Source organism: Thalassophryne amazonica, chromosome 6 (assembly GCF_902500255.1).
Source record: "Thalassophryne amazonica chromosome 6, fThaAma1.1, whole genome shotgun sequence".
NCBI lineage: Eukaryota > Metazoa > Chordata > Actinopteri > Batrachoidiformes > Batrachoididae > Thalassophryne > Thalassophryne amazonica.
In genome coordinates, this window is record NC_047108.1 from 59,918,624 (window position 1) to 59,941,614 (window position 22,991).

Sequence of the window (22,991 nt, forward strand, 5' to 3'; positions counted from 1 at the left end):
ATGTCACTCTGGAAGTGTTTGCTTCAGTTTAAAAGCACAGACACTACAGCTCTGATATTAATCAGAAAAGGTGTTCTTTAGCATGAAAAATGTCTCATAGGTGCATTGTGGATGAGTGCTGAAATGAGAGAGACAACAGGCACAATGCAAGCATTACATTTAACCATTGAGAACTACAAAATGGATCTATATTTGGAACACATTTTTCCAATGATTGCTTTGTGGAAGGACCCATGCTTTCCTCTGAAATGAGAATAAACATAAATTAACACGTTAAAGCCAGAAACACTGCCTGTTATTTTTCCCAGGAAAAGAAGAAAATGCATCCTGAGGGTTCTAATGAAATAACATGTCTTAGGTGAAAAGTTGTGGTAAGTCATTTACATTGTTGTTAGTGTTGTTCTTTGTTTTTTCCTATGTGTGTTCTGTTGAGTGAGTGTGAGAGAGAGAGCGAGAGAGAGACAGAGAGAGAGAGAGATGCTCAAAATAGTGGATTCTGTCATAGAACCCATTTCTCTTCATGGTTGCCAGGTCTGGGGCCCGCTTGCCAATCAAGATTTTGCAAAATGGGACAAACACCAAAATAAGACTCTGCATGCCAAATCCTGCAAATCCATTTTCCATGTCCAATGGAAAACACAGAGCAAAGCATGCAGAGTAGAATTAGGACAATACCCACTAATTATTAAAGTTCAAAAGAGAGTAATTAAATTTTATGACCATCTTAAAAATAGTGACCCCAATACGCTCCATAACAAAGCCCCAATGCACAGAGAGGCTGTGGAGAGAGTTGCCTGCCTTCAATAATGCATTATTGAAGTAAATGTGCATGGTGAAAAGAATAAGCACAAGTAGGCCTAGGACTGGCTTCAAGCTGGAAAAGTTCTTCTGGTCCTGAGAGGAGGCAGCTGGTCTCTCATAGTCCAGACAGTAGGAGCTGAGTGCAGCCATAAGCAGGCACTCATGCACTCTTTTTCTGCATTAGATTCCAGAATTGGACATTCATGTCAGGTGTTGCTCTGGATTTGAGCTCAATGTCATTTTTCATTGTGAGGATCTCATTCTCAATAGCACAGCTATCCAGGCTGAAGAGTGATGCCACCTTGGACATTATATAGTCCACATCTATATTTTCCCCAAATGGAAAACAAAGAAAACTAACACCAGGCTCAATGGAAGCAAAGTCAGTAAAGTGCCTGTCAAATTCTGACAAGATGCTCTGCACTTGATCATCATAACATGCATTCTCAAGCTCCACAGTCTTTGTCCTGGTGCTTAAGTTCTGTGTCCATGTGTGGAAAGTTCTGCAGGTCACACTGTTGCAACCTGCTTGATAGCACATGTAACTTGCTTTCAAATCCAAAAGCTGTGCATATCCGGCAGGGTTTGAATGTTTGAGAAGTTCTTTAATTTCGGGCAACAATTTAGAAAACCGTTCCAGAAATTTACCTGCTGAGCCACCAAACATCTGTGCAGCAGATGTATTTTCTGCACGTCTCCTCCAGCTGTGCACGGAATAAATGCGTCCTCAGACTCCTGGCCCGAACAGAACACTCGATCTTGCTTGCCACATTCATCACTCTTCCATATTTATGGACTGTTAGGTTCTTTTATCACGGTGAGACCTCCAAAAAGAATTGGACAGGAAACGGACTGCAAAGTTTAGATGTTGTATTGAAAATAGTTGTTACACCGGTACAGAGTTATCTCAGCGCTGGGATCTTGACCTGGCCGCATGCAAACACCAGGAACAAAGAACCCAGACTTTCTTTGTTCTCTAACTTTTATAACCAGCCTAAGCCACCCCCATATGGGTGGTCCTGAACCTGGCTTGAATCAGTGTCTATGTGAGCTGTGGTGAAAGTGGGCGGTGTCTTCGCGGTGTGTTCGTGGTTGTTATGTAAAAATCTTATAGTGTGTGTTTATGTATGTAGTGTAGTTTCACACAATAAAACAGAGTGTTCCATCATGCTGATCCTTTTTCCAAATAGACATGAATGCTTTGGTTGTATCAATTAAACATATATAAAAAGATCAGATGGTTTTATCAATTAGACAGCTGCAAAAGGATCTGATAGTTTTGCAAAATACAAGGACATTTTGGATGTGTGTCAGCCATTTTGTGTTATGCATCATGGAACACTCTTACAACTGCCCCTGTTGACGTGACCCCAGTCACATCACTAAAGCCTGGGTCCCACCGAATAATGATGCCAACCTCGTTAATCATGACGGACAAGCGAGGGCCCGTGGTTCTTGATGCCACCGTCTTGCCAATTTTCCGGTAGATCAGGACAACACATAAGCCAAAAAGTACCAGCCCTGCTGCCATGAGACCAAAAATGAATAAATCCTCGACGTCCTCAACGGAGAAAGGCGCCAAGCATGCAACACGCCAAGACCCCCAGGAGTCGAGGACATAGCCCGCAGGATACATTCCATCTGGGCAGGTAGGATCCCCCGGTCATGAGCTTCTTGTAGAAAAAATGGTGTCAGTAGCGTTCAGAGACCAGCTGATCAATTCCATGGTTAATCCAATAGTAGTCCAACAGATCCAGAATCCAATATAGTTTTGAGGAATTCACAGTCTGGTGAAGTAGGGACTTGAAGGTTAAAGGCAGAGAGATAAGGGAGAGTGGAGGAGATGCAACCGCCCTCGTCGGAGTCCCGAGCTCAATGGACTATTTATATATATATATATATATATATATATATATATATATATATATATATATATATATATATATATATATATATATATATATATATATATATATATATATATATATATATATATATACTCGTATATATACATACATCATTGATATTTAATTTAAGAAATACAGAGTGCATCCGGAAAGTATTCCCAGCACTTCCATTTTCCACATTTTGTTATGTTACAGCCTTATTCCAAAATAGTGTAAATTATTTTTTTCCCCTCAAAATTCTACTCACAACACCCCATAAGTGTTGTGAAAATGAAATGACATGGACCCACAACAGGGGGCGTAAATGAACGGACAATGGAAATGCCAAAATATAACAATTTAATGTTGTGAAATGTGCACAACGGAATACAGATGCTGCTTTTAGGTAACAGTCAATTATATCACAGATGGCGTGTGGGCAGGCTTGAGGATAGGAGACGCCTGTCCAGAGAAGAGCCGGGCCCCACACGACTTCCACCGCCAACGGAGACCTGCAACACATCGGAGCCGCCAAGTCCTGAGTCCCCAGGTGGCCACTGCCTCCAGCTGTCAGATCTGGTACCGCTGGCAGGAAGAGCAAACAGGTTATGGTGGGTGTGTGAACACCTAGTAAGCAGTCAGCAAAAAGTCACAGTTCCTTTCTGATGGAAAATCCACCACTCCCAGAAACAGGAACACTGAGAACGTGCAGTACCAATAGTATACTTAAATGATCAAGAAAGTGAGGAGTGGGAAACGCCAACTCCCTCTAACTTCCACAAACCCAGCTCCAAGCTGCGAGCATACAAAGGTTACGACTGCAAACTCAGTAGCAAATAATGTGCGAACGGCACAGAAACGGCTGAGAGGTTACCTGTCGGGTAAACTGATTTCTCGACAGAGATGTGGTGTCTCCTCCAGGCTTTTATGGTGATGATGATGATTGCTGACAGCTGACAGTCCTGGCTCCTGGATGGCAACTGCGCCCTCTAGTGCCTGAAGCCCGCCTTCAGGCAGGGCGCCCTCTGGTGTTGGGCCAGCAGTACCTCCTCTTCTGGCGGCCCACACAACAATAAGGACAACATGACAAAAGAAATTTTTACATTTTTGTAAATTTATTAAAAATAAAAAACAAAGAAATCACATGTATTCATAGCCTTTGCGCAAAACTTTGTTGATACACCTTTGGCAGCAATTACAGTCTCAAGTGTTCTTGAATATGATGCCACAAGCTTGGCGTACCTATCTTTGTGCAGTTTTGCCCATTCCTCTCCGCAGCACCTCTCAAGCTCCATCAGGGGAGCAGATGTGTATGTCTTTCCAAATCATGTCCAATCAACTGAATTTACCCCAGGTGGACTCCAATTAAGTGGTAGAAACATCTCAAGGATGATCAGTGGAAACAGGATGCACCTGAGTTCAATTCTGAGCTTCATGGCAGACTGTGAATACTTATGTACATGTGATTTATTAGTTTTTAAAATATTTAATAAATTTACAAAAATCTAAAAAAAAAAATTCACATTGTCATTATGGGGTACTGTGTGTAGAATTTTGAGGGGAAAAAAATTCATCCATTTTGGACTAATGCTGTAACAACAAAATGTGGAAAAAGTGAAATGTTGTGAATACTTTACGGATGCACTCTTTGTAAATTGTGGGGACCAATACAGTCCTTATAGTCAGCCCCGTCACTGTCTGTGATCACAGTGAAGTCACCTGTGACCAGAGGAGTGCGACTTCTGAGACAGTCATCAATCACAGTGAAACTGTCGTTAAATAAATAAATCAAATAAAAAATTTCCCTCACTGAGCTGTCAGCTACCACAGCTGAAGCATACAACACACCACTACAGTGAGAAGGACTATATGGTATCTGACACCATAAGAAGGAGCTGGTCAACCAATTGCCACTTCAGTGCTACACAGATCACTTGATAAACCAAAACAAAACTGAGTGTATCTGCCAATGGAAGTGTGACCACTTCTCTTTTCTTTCTCAGCAGCTGTATTCGCTTTATCGTACTGTTGTGATGAAAATGGAGCTGAGCCAAAAGGCAAAGCTCTCGATCTACTGGTCAATCTTTGTTCCTACTCTCACCTATGGTCATGAAGGTTAGGCCCTGACTGAAAGACGGGTTGGGTACAAGCGGTCGAAATGGGCTTCCTCAGGAAGGTGGCTGGTGTCTCCCTTAGAGATAGGGTGAGAAGCTCGGTCATCCGTGGGGAGCTCGGAGTAGAGCCGCTGCTCCTTCATCAGAGATCAGGGTGAGATGGAGACCGATGATCTGCTGTAGCACCCTCTAATGGGAACAGCCAAGAGTTTTAAAATATATGTGATCAGAATATTTGCACAGTAACAGCATTCATCACTGACTTTAACCACACATGAAGCTTTCAAGTTATTTAAATCCAGTTTATTTCATCACCTTGACTTGTGTGTTAAAAATGTAGTTATTTATGCACAAGGTTTTTTCCACAGTATTGTTCATTGTATTTGATTCTCTGGTGCTCCTGTTAAGAGTAAAGCCAGTGTGATGTGGAGTCAGTCAACAGCCTGCAGTGCAAAGTATTCTTAGAAAATAACACTGGATCACCACATCCTAATGTCGCAGAGAGCGCCAAAGTGGTTCGAGCAGGGCCAGAGTCCAAGCAAATAATGCAATCAACTTCAAATCATCATGACACAACCTGCGCAATCAACAAAGCCAAAGGGCTGGAGGGAACAAAAGACTGCACTCGGTTAAATTTGCTGCCAAAAAACATCCTAAGGGATAAACAATGGGGGTGGCGGGGGGGGGGGGGGGGGGGGTACATTTGCTCAAAAAATGTTTTAAAGCATATTTAAATTGTAGTTGCCTTTTTTTCACACACAGACACACTCACTCCAGAGACGGCCTGTAAACGACAGCAGAACACATGGGGGGAAAACATCCACTGCCATCAGGAAAACATATTTCTGTGTTTAATTTGACAAAAAACAGGGCAGAATGATTGATATTTCATTTCAAAAAACATGATTATTCAGGGTCTGCTCCTTTCTCTGCCCCTGACCAAGGCAGCGTCTCTACAAATGGAGTTGGTCCCCGGGCACCGGACTGTGGCTGCTCACTGCCCCTAGTGGTTGGATTGTGTATAACTGTAATTAGGATGAGTTAAATGCATAATACACATTTTACTGTATGTATGTACATGTACAATGACAATAAAGGCTCTATTCTATTCTATTGAGTGACACTCTGATCAATGTCACTGTCACTTCACTGCTCAAAAAAGGCAAACATATAAATAGAGCAGCGATGACCTAAAATACTCTAATTAGAAGACAACTGATTTACAATAAGAATAAAATAGCATCACAACAATGTACAACATTGATTTAGTGAGCACTCCTCAGCAAGATATTGAAAGTGTTACAAGCGCCCTCTTGTGGTAACTGTAGGCATGTAATGAAAATGACAGCAAACATAACGTCAAAACATCATAATAACAATCTTTTTGCAGCAGCAGCAACAAAAACGATGACAATAATAATAATCAGAATTGCAACAAGATTTGAGTGCAACTCCAAAAGGTGCTTTTCCAAGGTGGGAGTAATTGTTATCCAAATAAAAGATAATGAATTTTAACAATAAATTATTTAAATATATGTACAACTAAATAAAATGTGGACCAAAGTAAAATGTAAAACAAGAATTATTTACAACTGTGGAATAATATTGCATGGGAAATACTGCACATGGTTACAGATATTGCACAAGAAACTTGAAAACGAGATTAAAGTAATAATAATCATCATTATTGTGATTATTATTATTGTTAGCTGAGTCATAAAACTTGTGCTAAATCAAGATGTGGATTAACAGATCTGCTGTCATGACCCAGGCTGAATGGGAGCATCTGAAAGACGCATGCACGCACACACACACACACATGCATGCACGCACACACACACACATGCATGCATGCACACACACACACACACACACACACACACACACACACACACACACACACACACACACACACACACACACACACACACTCTCATATAAATAAAAATCATTTTCAGTTTAGCACCTGTTGCCATATTTTCTTCCCATCAACAAACCTATTCCACATTTTTTAACCTGGCAACAACAGAGCAGAAACACCTGCTCTTACCATAATTATCACACCGCATTCACAATTGGAGGAAAAAAGGCATCATCTAAAGTTCCTAAAGCAACCTGCCATTTTTAACAGACATTAACACTCGTATATTATGTATATATCATTTAACTAATAACGTGAGACTGCTGCAGACGAGGGCAGTTTAATGTTTAGTTCATATTCATTCAGATTGTGTTACATTACTTGTTTAGTCAGTAACTAACTTGTAGCGGTTTGTAGCGCATGTTCCTTTTACACTTTTATTTCTGCTTTTGGAGTTCAGCATATAGACCACTGATGCCAGAAATGACACTTTGACCTTTGCCAACAACCTGATCCGTTTAAAGGTTCATAAATAAGAAGGATATGGGATCTTGACTGTTTTTGTTTTCTCAGAGAAACAGATTGCTGCAGGGTGAGACAACCAACGTTATTATGCACTTAATGAGTGCTGCTCCACTCCTGTATGTCATCCTTTTAATTTTGCACACATACTGTGTCTATCTGTGCATGCATCTGGAGATGCACTCACGCTGCAGTGATGACGTGTTTGAACAGAGGGCTGTATGTGCTGCAGGTTTGCAGGTAGGTGCTATCAAATTCACATTCATCGATTAGTTGATTAATGCCCTGAGTCCTGACTTCAAACACTAGGTGGCACTGTGCTTTGCTGTTATGAGAAAGAGAGAATGGAGGAACAGCAGCTGTTTGAGGAACTGTCTGCTCTGATGAGCTGTGTGTGGATGTCACGTGTAAAGTGACTTTAAACTCATGCACTCGGACTAACAGACTGCTAGGACAAAAACTTGAAGAGTTTTGGTATGAAAACCTGTAGACTACTGGAATTAAAACCTGGGAACTGTTGGAGTGAAAACCTGCAGAGTGTCGAGACAACACCTGCAAAAGGTTGGCATGAAGACCGGTGGCAGACTGCTTGACTGAAAACCTATAGGTTGTTAGAATTAAACATACAGACTGTTGGTCCTCTATGAGACAAATTTACTCAGACATTTATACAGATGAGCAGTTAAAATTTTTTGACTGTGATGTTCTCCATTTTTAGGCCAATTACATGTTGCAAAAACATGTCAACTGAAATGGTAAATTCAGTCTGACTGTAACACTTTGACAGGTACCATATTGTGAACACCCTGCCAAAAGAACCAATGGAACAGGGCATGGTACCATTGTAATGATGTTTAAATTTGTAGTGCGCTCATGATTGAAATTTGACCTTAAACCTCAAATGGCTTAGTACCTGGCTTAGTACCATTTCCATGAAAAACATAGAAAACCCAACCAATTGGAATTGATTTTTAGCAATTTTGTAAACTCAATATTACCTACCAGGAGGAACACTCTACTGTTTAATGGTTTGACTGCAGCATCTAACCTGCCAATGTTGTTGCACTGCACAATGGAGCAACAGAGAGACAGAAAACCAATGTGAAATGTTGCACAAACCAAATTCATTAAAGTTTTGTATTTTTCCATTACTGTTTGTTTTTATTTTGTTTATAAGTTTTGATATTTAATTCAGTTTCCTAGTAGTTTGATGTGCTAATACATATCCCTGTGTGTACAAGAAAGAGAGTACTGATGGTACCACAGTTACTGAGGCAATGTGTTGGTCAAGCCACCCCTTAAAAAAACACTACACCGTCCATAAAAAAATATATTCTATTAATCACACATCTAAAAGTTGGCCTCTCAGCCTTAAAGTGCATATCACAGGACAATGAAATGTCAAATGAGCTGACTATTCTAAATGAATAACAAATTATGTCAATATTGACGTATTGGTTTTTTTTTATGCCATATATCCTGAAAAATTTAATTGAATCTGCTAGAAACAGACTTCAATGACATCATGTGGGGCAGCCCCCACCCAGAGACATTAAGATAAGATAGATAAGATAAAACTTTATTGATCTTACAGAGGAGAAATTCACATGTTACGTCAGCTCTTAAAAACACACAAGATGGGCGCAAATAGAGGAAAATGTTCATCAAACAGCATGTGCAAGGATAAGCAATAATAATAATAATACTTGTAACAGTACAATAAAATAAGAAAATGAGGTAGAAATAGAATTATTGAACCGAAGCATTATTGAGCGGAGATCAGGCAGAGAACTTTCCTGCTGCCTGCATGGTTGTTTGCAATTTTGTACACTGGGCTTCTGACTGGCCAAAGCTCCAGTATAAATTCAGCACAAGCAGAGAAAGGACCAGTGCAGCAACAACTTGGAGGGCAGCTCCATGTCTTGAAGAAAAATACAACTCTCTTTCTGTGTATCTCTCTCTCTCTCTCTCTCTCAGTGAGGAGGTACTGTGGAGTTGTTTGATGTCCTAGCACACCAGCAATGCACAGATCACAAAGAAATGTTCTCTTTAGAATGCTGAAATATTGCACAAAGGACATTGAGGCATTTACACAGAAAGGTCATCTTGGCATATTGTGTTCAAGCGAGGTGCCAGCTCAAATGAAATTCAAGACAGTCACTTCAAAATGTTCAAATTTCTGTCCCCTGTCTTGTCTACTGTAAAGAAAACTAGCTGTAAAAGTGATTATGTCTATTATCAATAATCTATATGTGTAGGTTGCCTAAATACGTATGGTCCCCAGAAGTGCAGGGACTGGATATATACATGTCTGTCATTTATAAAATGTAAATGCAATCTTAGCCCTTGAATACATGCTGAGAGTCTACACTAGAAGATCATCTGACTTGTTTCATCTGAACGCCACTGTGTTGGTTTACAGAGGCAAAAACACAAAAATGTAGTTACTGCTCAAATATGTATTTATAGACAGGATTAATATGTTGTAAATTATTTTAAATTCAGATTATGTTTGTTCATATTGGCACTGCTAAGGCCACAAGGAAGGGAAGAAGTTGTGTTGATACCTTTGGCCTGACTCATAGAACCTGTGCAGCTCCATTCAGACTATTGACACTGAAACCCAACCATCATGTATCCAGCTCCTGCCTCTCAGGCTGATCTCAGGCTCTGTGGGTAATCTCGTCAAAAGATCAGAGACAGAGACAGAGCAAAAAGCAAGGCGACACCATCCACAGTTTAATGGGATTGGCCACCATCACTAGACGCGTTGCCCTGATTAGCATGCATGGAGGTGTTGTGGGATTTACACTTGAAGCACTCTGTTCCAGGTAGTTAGTACTGGATGCTTGGTCAGTACCTCAACACAGAGCTGGGCTCAGACAGAAAGTGCTACTTCTTTTGCACCAACTCTTAACAGAGTTCATGATTTCACTGCTGTTCATGCATATAAAGGGAATATAGATATTTTGTCTATCAGACACCTTCTCCTTTCAAAATCAGCAGACAAATAACTTCTACGTTAGAAGTTATTTTATCACACATACAGCAAATACTCATCGTATTTGCTGCATGTGTGATCAAAAACAGCTTCTTTCCGTCCACAGCTAGACTTATAAATAATGTCAGAGACCCCCATTTACCCTGCCTTCCCACCCCCTCCCCCCCCCGCCACTCCCACAAAGTACAGACTGAAAGGTACTGTACATATGCATGCCTGCACAGCCCCATTCCACTATATTTATTTGATAGCAAACACAGTTTTGCCCATTTGTGTATTTGACTCCTTTACTTCTTACAGAAGTATTTTTTTCCTTTTATTTTATTGTTGTTTATACACCAATTACTTCAATTTCAATTCAGTTCAATTTTTTTCATTTATATAGTGCCAAATCACAAGTTAGCTGCATCAAGGTGCACAAGTAAGGTCTAACCTCACCAATTCCCAGAGCAAGCACTCAGTTGACAGTGGTAAGGAAAAACTCCCTCTGATGATTTGAGGAAGAAACCTCAAGCAGACCAGACTCAAAGGGGTGTCCCTCTGCTTGGGCCATGCTACCGACACATAGACAATAGAAATACACAGGAAATTTTGGGAGTCCATGCTGGTGCACAGGACAGGAGGATTGCAGAAGAATACACCCACCTCTGGATGGAGCCGCACCTCAAACAGAGAGAGAGGATCAGGTGGCAGAAAGACAACAAATACAGTATAATTTGTCAATATTAAGTAACAAGAAAAACAGAAGAAATAATAAGGTGATCGCTGGCCACTAGCCCTAAGCTTCACTAAAGACCCAGACTTTAGATAAAGTTGAGGCTGCGACCCGCTCTGTTTACTAATAAAATGAATTTAAAAGGTAGAACGCATAGTACCATGCTATGCCAGTATGCTAGTCATACAAAAGGGAAAATAACTGCGTCTTAATTCTGGACTTGATAGTCTCTACAGAATCTGACTGTTTTATTGATGCAGGGAGATCATTCACAAAGTAGGTGCACGATAAGAGAAAGCTCTGTGACCCACAGACTTTTTATTCACCCTAGGGACACAAAGTAGTCCTGCACCTTGAGAATGCAGAGCCTGGGCCGGTACATAGGGTTTAATTAGGTCAGCTAAGTAGGGAGGTGCCAGGCTGTGAACAATTTTATAGGCTAGTAACAGAACCTTAAAATCTGATCTCACAGGGACAGGAAACCTGTGAAGAGATGTCAAAATGGGTGTAATGTGGTCAGACTTTCTGCTTCCTGTCAAAGGTCTGGCAGTAGCATTTTGAACCAATTGGACATCTCTAATGTTGGACTATGGTAAACAAGAAAATAGAGCATTGCAGTAGTATAATCTAGAAGAGACAAATGCATGAATCAGGGTCTCAGCATGACCCATAGACAGGATGGGACACATCTTTGCTATATTTCACAGGTGGAAGAAAGCAGTCCTCGTAATATCTCTAATGTGGAGGTCAAAGGACAATGTAGGATCAAAAATTACCCCAAGGTTCCTCACTTTGTCAGTGTGATGTATGTCACACAAGCCTAGGCTAAGCGTTAGCTGGTCAAATTGATGCCGATGTCTCACTGGAACAAGAACCATCATTTCAGTCTTATCAGAGTTTAAAAGTAGGAAGTTTCTAGACATCCAGCTTCTCACTGACGCAAGGCAATTTTCTAAGGATTTTATGTGGATGAGATTACTAGCAGTTACTGGCAGGTTGTGCTTTTTGTAGACATGACAAGTTTCTTCAGCACACCCAATGAGACACTATCAAATTCTGTAAATCTAGGTAATACCTCAGTGATGGCACCCACCTGAATAGCAGGGCGTAGTGGCTGGGTTAAGGTATGCTGGGATATTTTTAACCTAATGTCATCCATTTTCTTCTCATAGTAATCTAAGAAATCTTGTGCTGTAAAAGGAGAGCGACTTACAAGTGCTTGTCCATGAATAAGTGTTGCCACCATGTTGAACAAGAACTTTGAGTTATGCTTGTTTTTGTTGATCAAATCAGAGTAATAGGTCCGCTTTGTAGCCAGTAGTGCATGCTTATAGTCCAAGATAGCATCACGCCACATGAGATGGAATACTTCTAATTTTGAACTATCATTTTAATTCTACACTTCTAGCCTTATGCTTGAGGTCAGGCAGGTAATCATTGAACCAAGGTGACTGTTTTGATGGGGCGTGGTTTTAATATAAGTGAAGCAATCATGTTGAGTGTAGTTTTGAGCACTGAGTTTAAACTGTCCACAAGACTGTTTACTGATTGGGCATTTTCTGTCATGATTGGGGCATGTATGTAGTGTCTTTTTGTTTCTTTATTTTGTTGCTACCATTCTTTGTCACTGTCATGTTTGGTGGAGGGATCTTTCTGCTCTGTCTTCTGCTTGGTGTTGGGTGTTTCCCTGTGATCCTCTCTCCAGCTTGCCACACCTTCCACACACACCTGTCCTGCATTTCCTGCTAATCACTTCCTCTATTTTAGTCACACCTGTCAGCCTGTCTGGTTGTGAAATTGCTGAGCCTTGAGCCACTTTTGAGCACTTATTCTTCTGAGCATTTCTGTCCTGTTTTTGACTACCCGTGTTTTTGACCTGCCTGCCTGTTTTCGACGTTGTCTCTGCCTAATGCTTTGGATCCTGCTGCTTATCTTGTTCTGCCTACCTGTGTACCGAACCTGGCCTGAACTTTCATTAAACCTTATTTTACTGACATCTGAAACCTGCATTTGTGTCCAGCCACGCCATTTCGGTTAGCGTGACATTTTCAAAAACGTGAAGCTAAGATATCAGGCCATCTAGCTTCGAGTTCAGTCATAGTTGAGGAGTTGATGTGTTGCTGCAGTGATAAATAAGGTTGTTGTTCCACTAAACACAGCAGTCTAACTGTAAACTAGTGAGTGATCACAGGCCACTGATGCAAGAAGCATGATGTCAGTTTTTGTGACAGCAATACCACGTGTGAGAACCAAATTCAGGGTATTTCCACTAATGTGAGTCGAATCCTGAATGCATTGCTGGAATCCAAATACATCCATAAATTCCATAAGTGATTTGCAGAGGGATTACAAGGCTTATTTATATGAATGTTGAACTCATCAAAAATCAGAATGTTATCTGCACTCATTGACAAGTTAAAGAAACTCACCAAATTCATCTAAGAATTCAGATTATGGGCAAGGTAATACGGCTGATTTTTTTTATTCTTGTGACCTTGGCAATATGTACACAGCATCGTGGGCAGAGCATGGAATCAGATGTTCAAATGAATTATATTCATGACTCCTAACTGCTAATAGACTAAACCTAGAGTTATCAATAACAGCAACACCCCCACCTTGCTTTGCATTGCTACCCTTACCAAAAAGTAGTATATGCAAGTATGTTTCAAGTATACTTCTAGTTTACTTTTTATATACTTATCAGTACTATTTTTTTGGTAAGGGTAGGGATGTGACTGAATGTGTACGCCGGTGGGCAGGCCTCATTTAAGGGGAGGACAGCACTAGGTTTAAGTCAGGTTTCACATAACCCAAATCATATCTAAGTGGTGATCCATAATTGGATCATGATTTTTGAGGACAGTGATCTTATGATAATGAGATCCAGACAGAGGACCTCAGTGGGGCTGACAGTTGGACTGTTTCGATTTAGGGGTGGTTCCAGAGCAGCATATATAAGATGCCTGGAAGTAGGTTTAGGTTTGAGACATTTCACATGGGTTGTAGGTAGCAGACACAAAATATTTGATATTGCTGGAACAGCCATCCTCAGTTTCAATGTCATCCAATGCAGTAATGGGTATCACGTTTGCAAAGCATATGCCTCTGTTTTTTATGGACACGTCTGCGGAAACAGGCCAGTCTCAACTGGATGAATTTTCCTCCTTTCTACATAAACTGCACTATTACCATAATGGATTTTCTGCACTAATTTCCCCATTAAGCTAATGGATTCCATACCCACATCCGTCATAACCCTTGCAGGGTCTCTAATCACCTGCTCTGTGGCCTGCTGTAAAGTCCTAATATTACCCTCCCTGTAGAGCTCTAGAGATGCTCACCGACAAAATGGCAGTGCCTTCCCCAGTAGAGTAAAGGCCATTCGGCATCAGCAAGCCACAGCAGCCCCAATACAATGGCCAGTTATCAATAAAACTATAGCCTTGCTATCTACAAATTTGTGCCAACCACCTATTTAATGATCAGCCTGCTAAATGCTTCATCATTACCCCGGGAGGGGAGGGGACCAGAGAGTATTAATTGGTGCCAACACATCTTTCTGGCAAGGTCACAAGTCCTCTCCATTTTTTTGTGACCTCAGAGTGCTTCATTCTAGCATCATTGGCACTGACATGAATAACTGACTGTATCTCATGTCATGTTCCTTTGTCTGTCTACCCTTATGCAGCATCAGCACCCTAAGATGAGAGGCAATGTTGGGAGCTCTGGCCTCAGGAATACATTTGACATCAGCTGGCGTCTGTAACCTGACTTTGCGAGCAATCGAATCCCCTATCACTAAAGCACTGTGTTTTGGCCTGGAGATAGGAGTGGAAGTCACCTGTGGGCTCAAAGAGCTAACAACACTGAGATGTTCATCCACAAAATCAGAGACAAGAAAAAACAGAAAGTGACTCCTGTTTCTGCTATATATTTTTTTTAATTTGTATATTTTGCATTTTCTGACTAGCTTTCTCCTTTGAGTTTGGCACTTTAACCTTGTCCTAGTGTGACATGTACATTTTCCTTTCATAACCCTCCCATGCTGATTATATTTACACCAAATTTTACATTGGTCTACATCTTTTGCCACACTCTGTAGTGGATTTCCTTATTGGGTCAGTTTTTTAATAATTTCCACTGCCTTTCTCTTTAACAAGTTCAACAGTTCCTCCAAATCTAGGCTCAGTTCTCCCATGTACCGTCTGACAAACTGTAGCTGAAATTTCATGTCTTATTGTCGAGAAAATCCTTCTGTTCAGCTCCACAGGAAGCTTTTCAACTTGTGATGCAACAGACAAAACCTGTACCCAGCACAATCTCTGCAATCACAGCCAGAGAAGCCTACAACAGTCATTTACAGTGTTGTATAAAGTACCGGAAAATCACACTTAAGTAAAAGTACAGATACCCATTAAAAAATGACTTTGGTAGAAGTTCAAGTCACTGATTGAAATGCAGAGGTGTCAAGTAAGGAAGTACAAATACTTCGTTACTGTACTTAAGTACACTTTTGAGGTATCTATACTTTACTCCATTACTTATTTTTCTGCCTACTTCTGACTTCTACTCATTACATTTTCACACAAGTATCTGTACTTTCTATTCGTTACATTTTTAAAACAAACAGCCTCGTTACTCTTGGCTTCAGTTTAATGTTTTATATATATTTCACGTCATGTGCATCTGTAATCAACTTTTCTGCAGCATGGCTTTGCTTTGAACCGTGAACCAATCGAAGCAGTGGTTCGCAGATTGAAGCAATGCTTCGACCTATTGCTTCGTTTATTCTTTCTTTCGCTTAATTTTCCCCCGCTAAAACCCTAAAGAGCATACTTCTGTGAGTATTATTTACCTTTTCTATGTTAAACTGACCTGTTATGGTCTTCTGAAACAGTTGATAGATGTATTTTATAACTTAAAAACGGGAGCGACGCTAACGCGTGAGCACGTCTAGGGCATTTTCAATGTTAAAAGTTAGCATTAAGAAATTGCAGCTCTCATCACGTTTGGGTGCATTTGTTTTCAAATTGTAATATTTCTTAAATAAACTGTTTCCTGTGAACACCTGGTGACTCTTACACCTCCACTTCATTCCTGTCTTATTTAATGACAGTTTGTTTCAGTCAGACCATATTTTCAATGAGTTAATTTCTTCAGTGATTTCCTTCAGAACTATCTGCAAAACTAGAAAACTGCTGCATCCTAGTAAGAGCAGAATGAATTTGAATAAGGAAAGTTGTGTTTTTTTTGTTTGTTTGTTTGTTTTTTCCTTCACTAAATGGATGCTGCACTCACTCCAGTTTATTGTCTGGAATAGTCCCAGATTGCATTTCAGAGCTTCTAGAATTGAAACATTTTCGTGCAGGTGGTGTTGGGGGGTAATTTGGGGTTTTGGGTCTTGGGCCACATGTAGAACGAATCAGTTTTTAAATTAAGCTTTCAATTCATATAGTGGCATCTACCTTTTTCTTCTTTTTTTTTAAAGGTTACTTTATACTTTAAGTAGGTTTTGGAGCACATACTTTTTCACTTTTACTTGAGTAAAGAGGTCAAGTTGATACTTCAGCTTTTACCAGAGTGTTTTTAAACTGCAGTATCTATACTTCTACTTAAGTAACAAATGTGTGTACTTTTGACACCACTGTTGAAATGTTACTCAAGTAAGTATTTAAGTATGACAAGTAATGTACAACTAAATGTACTCAAGTATTGAAAGTAAAAGTACAAGTAAATGTTAATAATGAAACTGACTTTTTTTTTTTTTAAATATATTACAAAGTTTATCTAGGCTTGTAAATGACTGGTAGTATTAGTGAAAATACTGAAAATTGTGCACATCACACAAAAACACTTCAGAAACAAGGTTTCAAAACTTAAACGAGAGTAGGCTACTCACTAGGTGTTCACAGGAAACAGTTATTTATTTCTATATGTATTTATTTATTTTCATTGTTACATGGTTTTATCTTTTCTGTTTTGTTTCATTAGGTTCTTTTTGTCTCTTTCTCTAAAATTGTATTGTAACATTATTAGTCTGTTATTATTGACTAGTATTGTCTATTATGTAGACTATTATTGTTGCTATAATATATGAATAAAAATAAATTAAAAAATTACAATTTGACTCTTTTACGACAACGAACGCTGAGCCATTAATTATACAGAAAACAAATCAACACAAACGTGCTGATGTGAACAGCTTAATGCTAACTTTAACATTGAAAACGCCATAGACCTGCTAACGCGTTAGCATCGGTCCAGTTTTTTATCAACTCTTTTAGAAGACCATAACAGGTCGGTTTAACATAAAAATATTAAATATTACTCACAGACATATGCTCTTCAGGGTTTTAGTGGAAAAAATTAGGATAAAGCGAAATAAAACAATAAATCCACGAATCGTAGATCGAAGCACTGCTTCGACCTGCGAATCACTGTTTCGATTGGTTCAAAGCAAAGCCGCGCTGCAGAAAAGTTGATTACAGACCCGCTGCAGGTCTGTAATCAATGTAGAGAAATGATCATTTTCCTGACAAACACCCCCCAAGTGCGTAACTGCAAAAAAGCCTACCGGACATGCCTCATGACAAATCAGCCTGACTTTGTTGCAGTCACTAGTAATCAGTGGTGTCTCTAGGTGAAAACAACATTTTTCGTGTGTGTGTGTTTTTGTAAAGAGTAACGGCATGGCGCATAGAAAATGTATCGCAGTAGAAGTATGCAATTAAGGTTGGAAATGTAGTGAAGTAAAAGTGAAAGTAAGCTGAATTTTTAAAAAAACTCAAGTACAAAGTCTCCCAAAACATACTTAAGTACAGTAGTGAAGTATTTTTACTTTGTTACTATACAACACTGGTCATTTATCATGTGTCTTGGTGGCTTTCCTCAATGACATTAAGAAAAACAAACAGTAGATGTACTCCATTTACCATTCTGTTTGTACTTCTTAATGACTGACATAAAATGAAGTCTAAGGCAAATTTAGTGATTTGAAAATGTTCATGTATGAGGTCTATTAGAAAAGTATCCGACCTTATTATTTTTTTCAAAAACCATATGGATTTGAATCACATGTGATTACATCAGACATGCTTGAACCCTCGTGGGCATGCGAGAGTTTTTTCACGCCTGTCGGTTACGTCATTCGCCTGTGGGCAGTCTTTGAGTGAGGAGTCGTCCACCTGCTCGTCGTTTTTTCATTGTTTAGGAATGGCTCAGAGACTGTTGCTTTGTTTGATAAAATTTTTTTCAAAACTGTAAGGCACAACTGAGTGGACACCATTCAATAAATTCAGCTGGTTTTCGGTAAAAATTTTAACGGCTGATGAGAGATTTTGGTCTGGTAGTGTCGCTTTAAGGACGGTCCACGGCGCCTGATGGCGATCTGCGCTTTGAGGCGGCAGCGTCTCGCCGTTTCAAGTTAAAAACTTCCACATTTCAGGCTCTGTGGACGCGGTAAGTCGTCAGAGAACAGAGAACTTTCAGAAGAAGTCGGCATGAGGAGTTTATTCGGACATTCCATTGTTAACAGTCATTTTGTAATGAAAGAACGTGCGGGCAGAGTCGCATGTCGGGCTGGACCCGACCGCGGGGGGTCACGGCAGGAAAAACACCTCCGTTGGAAATCTTAACGGGCAAGTTGGAACATGCCCAAGCTGTTAAACAATTTCTCAGTTACTCACTTGTTGAAAGCCATTAAAAGCCGCCTGAATTCTACAAATGGTTTTCAACACGGAGGTGTTTTTCCTGTCGCGGCGCACACAGATTTGCCGAGTCGTCACGGAAACGACTCGGCGAATTTGCGCGTACGTCTTTCATTAAAAAAATGTCCTTAAACAGTGGAATGTCCGCATAAATTCCTCATGCCGGCCTCTTCTGAATCTTCTCTGTTCTCTCACGATGTCCTGGGTGAATTAAGCCTTAAATTAGGATGTTTTCAGCTCGAAACAGGCCGACGACAGCGCCTGGAAGCGCTGCAGGACGTCCCGCTCCGTGGGAAGTCCTTACACCGACAGAAACACCCCATAATCTCTCATCAGCCGTTAAACTTTTCACAGAAAACCAGCTTAATTTCTCGAATAGTGTCCACTCGGATATTCCTCACAGGTCCAGAAAAAATTTTGATAAAGCAACGCGCGCCGTCTCGAGCAGCGTGTGAAACAAAGGAATTCAGCCGAGAGGGCGGGACCACATCTCACTCAAGGCCTGCCCACAGGGAAATGACGTCACCGACACGCGTGAAAAAACTCACGCATGCGCACGAGGGTTCAAGCATGATTGGTGTAATCGCACGTCATTCAAATCCATATAGTTAAAAAAAAAAATAAAAGGGTCGGTTTATTATCTAAGAGACCTCGTATTTATCCCTTGACTTGTTTAATGAAAACTGCCTTGTGAAAGTGAGGATTTAATGTAAAGTCATTGAAATGTGCTAATTAACAGTCACATGGACATTTTGCTTGTATTGTTTATTTCACTTCATGAAAGCATGTTGTTTTTGTGTGTGTGGTTCAATAACTTTGGACATTTTAAGAAAGTTTCATTGGTTCATTTGTATTTACTTTCAACCATATTTATAATTTAGCGTGGCTCTGGATAAATGTTCCGATCAAATGGAGGCAGATTTGGGGTCATGGTGATGGGGGCATATTAACCTTAATTTACTGTAACAAGTAGGGCTCAACGGGGGAAAACCAGTGGTGTACAGTTTTTTTTGGGGGGGGGGGGGGGGCCTTCTAATGAAGGTTTTTTCACAACTCACTCACTCATCTTCAACCGCTTAGTCCAATTAAGGGTCACAGGGGCTGGAGCCTATCCCAGCAGTCATAGAGCATGAGGCGGGGTACACGCTGGACAGGATGCCAGTCTGTCGCAGGGCCACATATGAACAAACAGATCCACACCGGTACGCACGCTTACAGACACGTATGTCTTTGGATGTGAGTTAGGGTTGCTGGTGTGGGACTTTGTTGACCTGTAGCATCTCCCAGAGAGCAACAGATCAAACAAGGGGTAGGCAGCCATTACTAAAGTCATAAACAATCTTCTGCTTGCAGTGGATTTAGACACCACTATGGTTTTGCTAGATCTTAGGGCTGCGTTTTATATGGTGGATCATCGTATGCTACCTACCTAACCAGTTCCTCTCACTCTGTCCTGTACAATAACGTCACCTCAGACCTTGTTCCCATGAAATTTTGGGTTCCACAGGGATCCATCTTAGGCCTCCTGCTTTTCTAACTTTATATAGGGTCCCTTGGGAGCATACGGCAGCACTATGGGATAACGTTTCACTGTTTAGAGGTTTAGGTTTAGAGCTGTGGTGTCAAAAGATATTACGGAAAGGGCTGAGAAGTTGCAGGCTGTTTTTGCAGCCATTAACTCCAGTAGGTGATTTCACTGATTAACATCATTTTGAGCAAATAGGATGAGTCAGTGGCTGCAAAGAAAACCTGCACCCTAGAATGTCTTTGGACACTACTGCTTTAAAGGACTGCCTTGCTTCAGTGAAAAGCTGCATGGCGAGCAATTTCTTACTCTTAAATTCAGAGAAGACTGAAGCAAGACATAGACACCAGTTTGACCAGCTAATGCTTAACCTAGACTTGTGTGTCATACATGTCACTGACAAAGTGAGGAACCTTGGGGTAATTTTTGATCCCACATTGGCCTTTGACCTACACATTAGAGAAATTACTGGGACTGCTTTCTTCTACCTTCATAACATAGTGAGGGTTTGTCCCATCCTGTTTCATGTCCTACTGCCTTGAGATATGTCAATGGTGAAACCAAAAATGAATTTCCACTCTGTGGACAATAAAGTTTTTGTAATCGTAATTGATCCATGCATTTGTCTCCTCTAGACTGGATTATTGCAATGTTCTCTTTTCTGGTTTACTACAGTCCAGGATTAGGGCTCTCCAATTGGTTCAAAATGCTGCTGCCGGGATTTTGACCAGAAGCAGAAAGTTCAACCACATTACGCAGATTTTGGCATGTCTTCATTGGCTTCCTGTGTGATTCTAAGGTTCTGTGACTAACATAAAATTATTCAAGGACTTTGCCTCCTACCTATCTGGCCTACTTATACCCTATGTACCGACCTGTGCTCTGTGTTCTCAGGATGCAGGACTACTTTGTGTCCCTAAGGTAATAAAGCCAGCAAGCCTTCTCTTATCATGCACCTGTCTTGTTCAATGGCCTCCCTGCGGAGATAAAAAAAAAAAACAGGTTCTGTAGAGACATTCTGTTGTGTGTTGGGGGGGGGTTTGGCTGGGCATTTTGGTGTTCTTTTCTTTTCTTTGCTCTCCAGGTGGTATGCAAACTGATTTATTGTCTGTGGAGAAGGTGCTGGCAGAAGAGTCCTTCACCCTCATCAACATGATGTGCAGCACCTGTGGATGGTGCTCACGTGCAACCTTAAAGACTTTCAGCTGAAGCAGATAATGAGATGGCATTCTGCATTTAAGCCATGTGTGATTCAAGCAGAATTGCCGGGAACTCGACCTTGTGATGTTCGTTTGTGAGATGCTGAGGACCGCGCCTGGGTTTGACACATCGTGCCTGTGAAGGAGGACGGGTGAGGGACACATGCTGTCAGCACACATCAGAGGTGATTGATTGTCTGAATAATTGTTAACAGTAACTTGGTATTTTGTTACGCAGTATATTTGAACATTGATGAGAATTGTGCAGCTCGCTTCTCACTGCCGTGGCGTGCGGACTGATGATCCTCCACCTGTTGTGAGAAGCTGCTCATTTACATAAAGCTTAAATTCAGACCTGAATGTGTTGCTGATAGTGTGTGCCTTTGAAGGATATTAGTTGTAGCTGCTGACTTACCTCACCTTTTCTATCCTTCGCAGAGTCGGTTTGTCGTGTCCACCTGGGGGGTGTTTGGCGGTGAACGTGGGTCCAGAAGCGCCGGGCTTCGATCCTTTTGGGCGCTGGAGAGCGTGCCGTCCTTCACTCCACCAGACAGACGCATTTTTATATTTGTACACTTTGTATTGCACAGAGGGGGGAAAATAAAAATGTTTTGTTATTGGAACCGCTTTCTGGTTGTTTTGGCGCTGGGTTCCGTCAGACGCAGGTCCGCTCCTCAACCCGCGTCGACACATAACACATTCAAGTCCAGAATAAAGACGCAACTGTTCTCCTCCTTGCATGGCTACCATACAGGTGTAGTATGGAACTATGTTTCCTCTCTTTTTAATTCATATTAATAGCAACAGAACAGGTCTCAGCCTCACTTCATCAAAATTCTGTGTCTGTTAGTGAAGCTCAGGGCTAGCTGACGGGAACTGCCTTAGTAATTCTCTCTGCTTTCCTGTTGATTTATGGCTGGTGAACTAATGCCTTACGTGCAGTTATTTCCAGGCGACTAATTCTGCCCTCTTTCTCTCTGTCCAAAGCAATGATGTGAAGTGCACTTTAATGGACACTGGCCCTACACCCTCGAGCACCAGACTGAACTCAGGACTCAAGATCTGGAAGCAGAGACTAAGCACCAAGATGGACTGTTTTTATGTTTTTGTTTTCTGTTTATTCTGTTTTTTTCCCCCTCATTTATTTGTAAAAACCTTGTTACTGTTAGCATGGCCCAAGCAGTGGGTCACCCCTCTGAGTCTGGTCTGCTTGAGGTTTCTTCCTCAAAAATGCCAGAGGGAGTTTTTCCTTGCCACTGTTGGTAAGGTTAGACCATACCCATGTGAAGCACCTTGATGCAGTGGTGTTGTGATTTGGCACTATATAAATAAAAATAAACTGAAATTGAAAAAAAAAAAAATCATGGATATCTATGGGTCTGTTTCAATTTAGAATCTCATTCAGCTACAGATTATGTAAAACGGGGTATTGTTAAAGATTTTATATATATGTTATCACTGTTAAACATTTGTACCTTTTGTCTTCTTTCTGATGAGAACGGTGTTGTGCTGTTTGCACCTGACCCCGAGAATGTACGTGTTATTCAACCTTGTTTTAGCATGCTGGGGTCAATCTGAACTGGGAATGAGGAGCTGGATGTACTTATTATTATTATTATACAACTTGTTTTTGTAGCCACTAACGACTGGGAGTGAAG